This window comes from Neopsephotus bourkii, unplaced genomic scaffold (genome assembly GCF_033783945.1).
Source record: "Neopsephotus bourkii isolate Nb327-2 ecotype Australia unplaced genomic scaffold, CSIRO-AGI_Nbou_v1 NB_1810, whole genome shotgun sequence".
Classification (NCBI taxonomy): domain Eukaryota; kingdom Metazoa; phylum Chordata; class Aves; order Psittaciformes; family Psittacidae; genus Neopsephotus; species Neopsephotus bourkii.
In genome coordinates this window covers 774,710-781,354 of record NW_026902283.1, presented here as the reverse complement: position 1 = coordinate 781,354, position 6,645 = coordinate 774,710, and positions in this window count along the sequence as shown.

The following is a 6,645-nucleotide window of genomic DNA, read 5'->3' as shown; positions in this document are numbered from 1 at the left end:
ATCATCCTGTCCTTCTACTTATCAGTTAGTTTAACTGCTCCCATCCTGGACATAAGCTACTCCTGGATATACTCCCCAGTAGATGTTTACACCAGCTTAATGGCTTTATTAGCACCAAACATAGCAATCATCCTGTTCTTCTATTTACCAGTTAGTTTATTTGTGTCCACCCTGGACATCTGCTAGTCCCAGATACTCCCCATCCCCAGGTCCTGTTCTTCTATTCTGCTTTTCTTACACTTTTTGTACTAAGGTCCTAAGGACGTGAAACTATGTCAACTACCTTCAAGCACTGCAGTTATTTTCCGTTACAAAACCATCACACTTAACATTACTTAGGACTGATTACATTTTGTGCTTTTGTGCCTCCTTGTCTCATAACTGAAAAAGCGAGGGTTAGCGTGACCACAAGCCTTATTAACTGCCACCCAAGCAGCATCGTATGCCTTTGTGGCTGCACAGTGCGGATGTGGCACCGCGACAACGGGCAGCAAAAACCCAACCAGACTGGGAGCCAGAGACATGGAATGGAGATATTTGGGGTACCAGTGAGTCAGAACTAAATACCAGAGAGGAGACAGACATGAAAAAGGAAGGAACCCGTGCAGCTCCTATGTTTAAATGTAAGATGATTACCAGGGCAAACAGACAAGTAAGAACAGATTAATTGCCAGGGTATGGCCCTGAGGAGATTAGTATGTTATTGGATAAATACAAGAAGATGCCAAGGGAGAAACCCCAGAACTGGCCAGTTTGCCTCATGGAGGAAGGAGGAGATACTGTATTGCTAGATGGGGTGGATGGGAAGAAGAAAATATAAGGGGAAAAAAAAAAGAGAAAGGAAGAAAACCTCATGCTACTATTAGAACAAGGAAACACCATTGAGCAAGTGATTGAAAAGCTAAACCAGTTAGGAGACTTACCAGTACTGGGTTTGGACAAAGCAGGTCAGAACCGGGGAAGAGTGGGAAAGGGAGAGATGTAGGACCTGCAAGCTGTCCTGTACCTGCAATGTGAATAACTACAGAAGAAGAGTAATAATTGCTGATAGTGCACCTGGGTCTGGAGCAGGCCAGGGAGTGTTTGTGTCCAGGGGTGCAAGGTTGGGCTGGGAAACAGCCTGAGGAGTGGTGGTTTATAGAATGGAATTTATAGAGACTGAAGACAGTCACTGTGGTTGATGTGGTTTGTCTTTGGCTCCATAGCTCAGATCTAAACCCTTTGTATTCTAGCAGGCCGCCCATGTGGCAGTTCAGGTCTGGAGGCAAGTGCCTGGATGAGTGGGGAGACTACTTTGACGGATGTTGGCCAAGGCAGGGGGCCCTCAGGAACCCTGTGTGTCTTCTATAGACCGACTGAACAATGCTATACAAAGGCAGATTGATGGTCATGGGGCTGCTTGTGCACTTTTATTTCAGCTAGCATATGAGGGTGCAGGTGTGGGGATTGGAGGGCTGTGTTAGCCCCAGTCAGAGGAAAATTTACAGACATTGACAAGTTAGTTGGGGCATATGGGATATGATTCTAATTATTCAGCTCCTGTTATGACTGACCAATTGTTACAGTCTACATGCTGATTCAAGATTTGCTGCCTGCCCCATTGGAATGAATCTAAACTTGACAAGAAAGTTGTTACAACGTGAATATCTGAAATGACTGTTGAAGCAAGCTCAAGAAAATGGATGAAAGACTGATTACTGTCCATCATGATGCGGAAAAGATACACCAAATTCTGGAAAGAGTGAAGAAAGACAGAGAACATCAATGGTGGGAAACTTTCTTCTGATGGTCACCCACAGCTACAGGAAGTCTAAAGAGTATTTCATCCTGTTGTTGTTTTATTGATATTAACCCTTTCATTTTTTTGTGTATTGCTTCAAGCTTGTTTTGCAGCCAGTGTGCTATCAACAGCACATAAGGGATTTGATTCAGTGATGCTGTCAGCATGGGTCCCTGAACAGGTTAGTTAAATCACCCTCTGATACAGTGGGCTGTCCAGTAGTGCTCCCACAATAGGACACAGACAGGTTGGTCAGACACAAGGGTTTCATCCTTCTTGGAACACTGACATGCTGATCAAAAGGGTTCAGTGAACCCCCCCCCCCCTTATAATGTGACAATGTGGTCTAAGCCATAGGGGTTAGTAAGTACTGCTTTGGATTCTGTATGTACATCAGTGAACATAAAGTGCCACCCACCTCTGCCCTCCAGCAGCACCAAAGCTCCTCTTCATCTACTGTCAAGATGTCAGAGCAGAGGCTCGTAGGGCTTCTGTGTTGGCTGCTGCACTAATTATTCTGTTTTTATTGGTCATACTGGGTTGCATTCCAACCTGCCTGGCCCTTTAACTCTGCAGTTGCTTCACATTCCTTTTTTTCATCAGAATGCTGCTGCTTTAAGGAGGCAGTTTAACCTGTCTTCTTCTCAAGCAAAGCAGATTTTTTCAGGTCTTGCCCTGACTGTCAGTCAACAGCTCAGTCCTCATTTGCCAAGTGTGTAAATCCTTGTGGCTTAAAGGCAAATGTGATATTGTGATCCTTTGGGCCTGCAGAAATGGGTAGGGCCAGTGGAACTGATAACCTTGGGGAGGGGGTATATTTGTGTCCTCCTACCTACAGGTCTGCAGTGGCTGCTTGCAAAGTTTGTCAAGCCATACTGTGAGCTGGATAGACAAGTTGAAGAACCCCATGCCTCAGCTGCAGGAGCTGACCTTGAAGATGCCCAGCAGAATGTGTCAGAGGAAGAGAAAAAGGAATGATTTGTAAAACATCACTTGGGGGCAACTGAAAAGTAGTAACCTGAATATGTGTGCTTGCAATGTAACTATTATTAGAGGCTGTGATTTTGTGTATAAACCACCTGTATTTCCTACCCAGTTGCTAATAAGAAACTACACCTTGTATGAATTTGTCACTTGTAAAAGAGATAATGTCCTGGGTTTAGCAGTGGCAGTCATTTTTCTCTTTCTTGGTAGCTGGTGCAGTGCTGTGTTTTGACTTTCGGGCTGGGAACAGAGCTGAAAAAAATGATGTTTTGGTTTGGCCAAGGACTTTGTGAGCCTCATGCTCTGCCAGGGAGGAGGGGAAGCCAGGAGGAAGCAGAGACAGGACACCTGACCCAAACTGACCGAAGAGGTATTCCATACTACAGCACGTCATGCCCAGGATATAACTGGGAGTTACCCAGAAGGGCTGGGTGGACGGCAGGGTTGGAGGAGGTATGGGTTGGTGCTTGGTTGGGCTGGGGGGGCAAGTTATTGGTCGCCTGGTGATGGGGTGCTGTATTCTGTTCCCTTGTTATTTCCTTTATCATTACTATTATTGGTGGTAGCAGTAGTGATTTGTGTTATACCTTGGTTACTAAACTGTTCTTATCTCAACCCCTGGGAGTTGCTTTCTTTTTGATTCTCCTCTCCATCCCTCCAAGAGTAGGGGGAGGGCAAGAAAGGGGGGGAGTGAGTGAGTGAAAGCTGTCTGGTTGGGGTTAAACCACGACAGATGTTTAGAGCATACATTCACAGCAGCTGCTAGAAAATGGTAAGGCAGAAGCTAGAAATATTCTAATACGATGGTAGTGTTATAAAGCAGGGAATGGAACCAATTAAGAGGGTGGGAGAACCCCACTGGCGGGAAATTTTCTTTGGCTGGTCCCCTCTGCCACCAGCATCTTCAACATGCTGCTGCACCCTGTAGTAGTTGTACTGCTAATGTAAATGTGTGTGTGCTTCGCCATCCTAATGACTTCTTACTGGGTGAGGCAGGTGATACCGTGCATTGACAATGAGGTGCAAGGACTGAAGCTGGCTGATTGCCTCTTACCATAGTCAAGGGGAAGACTGGGTTAGCCTCTGTGTTTGCCACCAAGAAGAACCTTTAGCTCCACTGTTGGCTGCAACCCAGCAGGCACTGAGCAGTGGGGACACATGCTGTGCCAGACCTTGATGTGAGGCATGGCCTCCTCTAAGAGGGCCATCCAGGAGGAAAGGGCAGGCCAAGCACCCTATGGTTGGCACGAGAGATGATCTGCCGGAGACTCTATGTCGTCGCGATGCGGAGGGAACACAGCACAACCAGTCGGATTGATAAAAGTGATCCATTTATTCTGCTTAAGCCTGGGGTTTATATAGAGCTAGGCTGTTATTCACACATATTCTTGGGAAACTTCTGTGGTTTCATTATTTACAGGCACATCCCGTTTTCTAACCTCCTTATTCCTCCCTTCAAGATACTCGTTAACTACAAGGTCAGTTTGCCCCTATGCACAGCTGGTGTTTTTTACCGAGCTGGGTTTCTTACTGACTTTTACAAAACTGGTCCCTGGCCAAATTCAGCCATGGGAACGTAACCCTTGCCTGCCAACCACGCTTCCACAATGATCTAGTCTAAATCCCCTGCTCAAGTAGGGTCATCTAAAGCAGGTTTCATCATTAGCATAAGTAACTATTACAAGTAATAATATAATAAATAATTATTGTATTTGAATCTTCTGTTTTCAAAGGCTGATGTCAAGAAGCTGCTCTTGTGTGATTTAAGATTCCTTAAGCAGATAAGGGGATAAAGAAAGCCAAGGACTGTGTCTTTGGAAGTAACAGCATCTATCTCCAGGTTCCCAAGACTCCCAGTATATCTGGCCAATGCATTGGTGAAACCTTGTTTTTGGAGCTTGGACATCACCACTTTGCTTTGCTTTTCCTCCATGTCATCTAGAGACTTGTTACCAATTTGCAAGGAACCGAAGCCAAAGTGGTTGCCGCCTTGATTGTGCAAAACAAAATAGGGCAGCAATTGATTTTTTTGCTTTTAGTACATAAATATAGGTGGAAGACTTTTGACAGGTTATGGTGCATGAATTTAAGTGACCAGTCCAGTTCAATACATGCATAAATACAAAAGTTGAAGATCCTCGCTAGCCAGCTAGTACAAAACATCAAGTGGAACACCTTTCAGGGATGGACATAGAGGGGTGGGACTAGCTGAGAAAAGCTGTTGTATTATTGTTAATAGGTATTGAGTTTTTACCTGTGTTGTTTCCTTGTCTTTTAGCTCTAACCTGTTCCCTTATAGACAGTATATTATACAAAACTGTAGTACGGAAGGTAAAATACTTGTGTGTTCCAACTATGGATCACGGGGTGGCATCTGTCAGTGACACTAAGTAATAATTCGTGGTGGAAGACACGAAAATAGAGAAGTACTGTTTAGCCGTGGTAGCTCCTCCCCGGAAGGTCCAGCATTGGTTCCTACCAGGAAAAGTTCCGCTTTAGAACTCCCCGGAAAAGTCCCGACCCTTGCAGGCCTTTCTAGATATTGCTGGCCCCCTACATCAGAATGAGTGTGTATTTTTCTTAGTAGCGAGACAAGGAGGCACAAAATGTAATCAGTTCTAAGTATTGTTAAGTGTGATGACTTTGTAATGGAAAATAACTGCGGTGCTTGAAGGTAGTTGACATAGTTTTAGGTCCTTAGGACATTAATACAACAAGTGTAAGAAAAGCAGAATGGAAAAACAGGACCTGGGGATGGGGAGTATCTGGGACTAGCAGATGTCCAGGGTGGACACAAATAAACTAACTGGTAAGGAGAAGGACGATTGCTATGTTTGGTGTTAATAAAGCCATTAAGCTGGTGTAAACATCTACTGGGGAGTATATCCAGGAGTAGCTTATGTCCAGGATGGGAGCAGTTAAACTAACTGATAAGTAGAGGGACAGGATGATTGCCATGTCTGTATTGTTAATTAACTGGTGCTTCAAAGACTGTCAGAAGTTATGAAGATTGTCGGGAGGAGTAAACGACCCACAAAGACCACCATCACATTTCATATGCATGCAGGAAACTTTCTGGAAAATGATGTAATTCATGTGTAGCCTCATGAGTATGTACGTAATATGCCCAGTGACCACATAAGGATGGCCTATGTAGCAATACGGGGACACACATTAGGAGGAGCGATCCGCCGTGTCTCCCAGCGCCGCAATAAAGAATACCTGCTTGTCAACTTGGAACTGTTTGTGAGTTTGTTCCTGGAGTTTTCTCCGAATCAGTATGAAAGCCTCAAGCTGTGCGGATAGGCAGAACCTCATGCCACCCGGGTCAGCGTTGCCTCCGCGGGGACCTCCGCTAAGATTGAGCCTGCCCACTTCGCACTGCGATGGTATGTCTTGGTTTCCTGATCTTCATCACATCATCTTTGGGGTTGGTAAGATAACCAAACATCAGAGAGATCCTTTACTGTATCTTTTGTCACCTCTGTATTTTTCCTGTATTAATAAACTAGTTATGATTCTTTATTGCGTTGCGTGTCTCCCAATCCGGAACCCTCGAACCCCGGAACACTATGTCACCTTTCCGCGACACTCGCCCCCTTCTCAGCGCGTGACTGGCGCCTTAAGAGTGACGCCACGGGGCGCAGCCAATGAGCTCGAAGCGCGCGCAGAGAAGAGTGTGCGCAGAGAAGGGCGTGAGGAGGATCGAGCGGAGCGGAGTTATTATGGTAACGGTCGGAGGTGGAAGGCTGTGGCTTCTGTTTCTACCGCGGGATCCTGACTGCCTTGCGGCTCTGCTTCCCTGGCCTCGGTGGCCGAGCGGAGCAGCTCCGCGGAGGCAGGGCAGCCGCGGCGCCGAGGGGGGGAGGCAATGTTTGTCA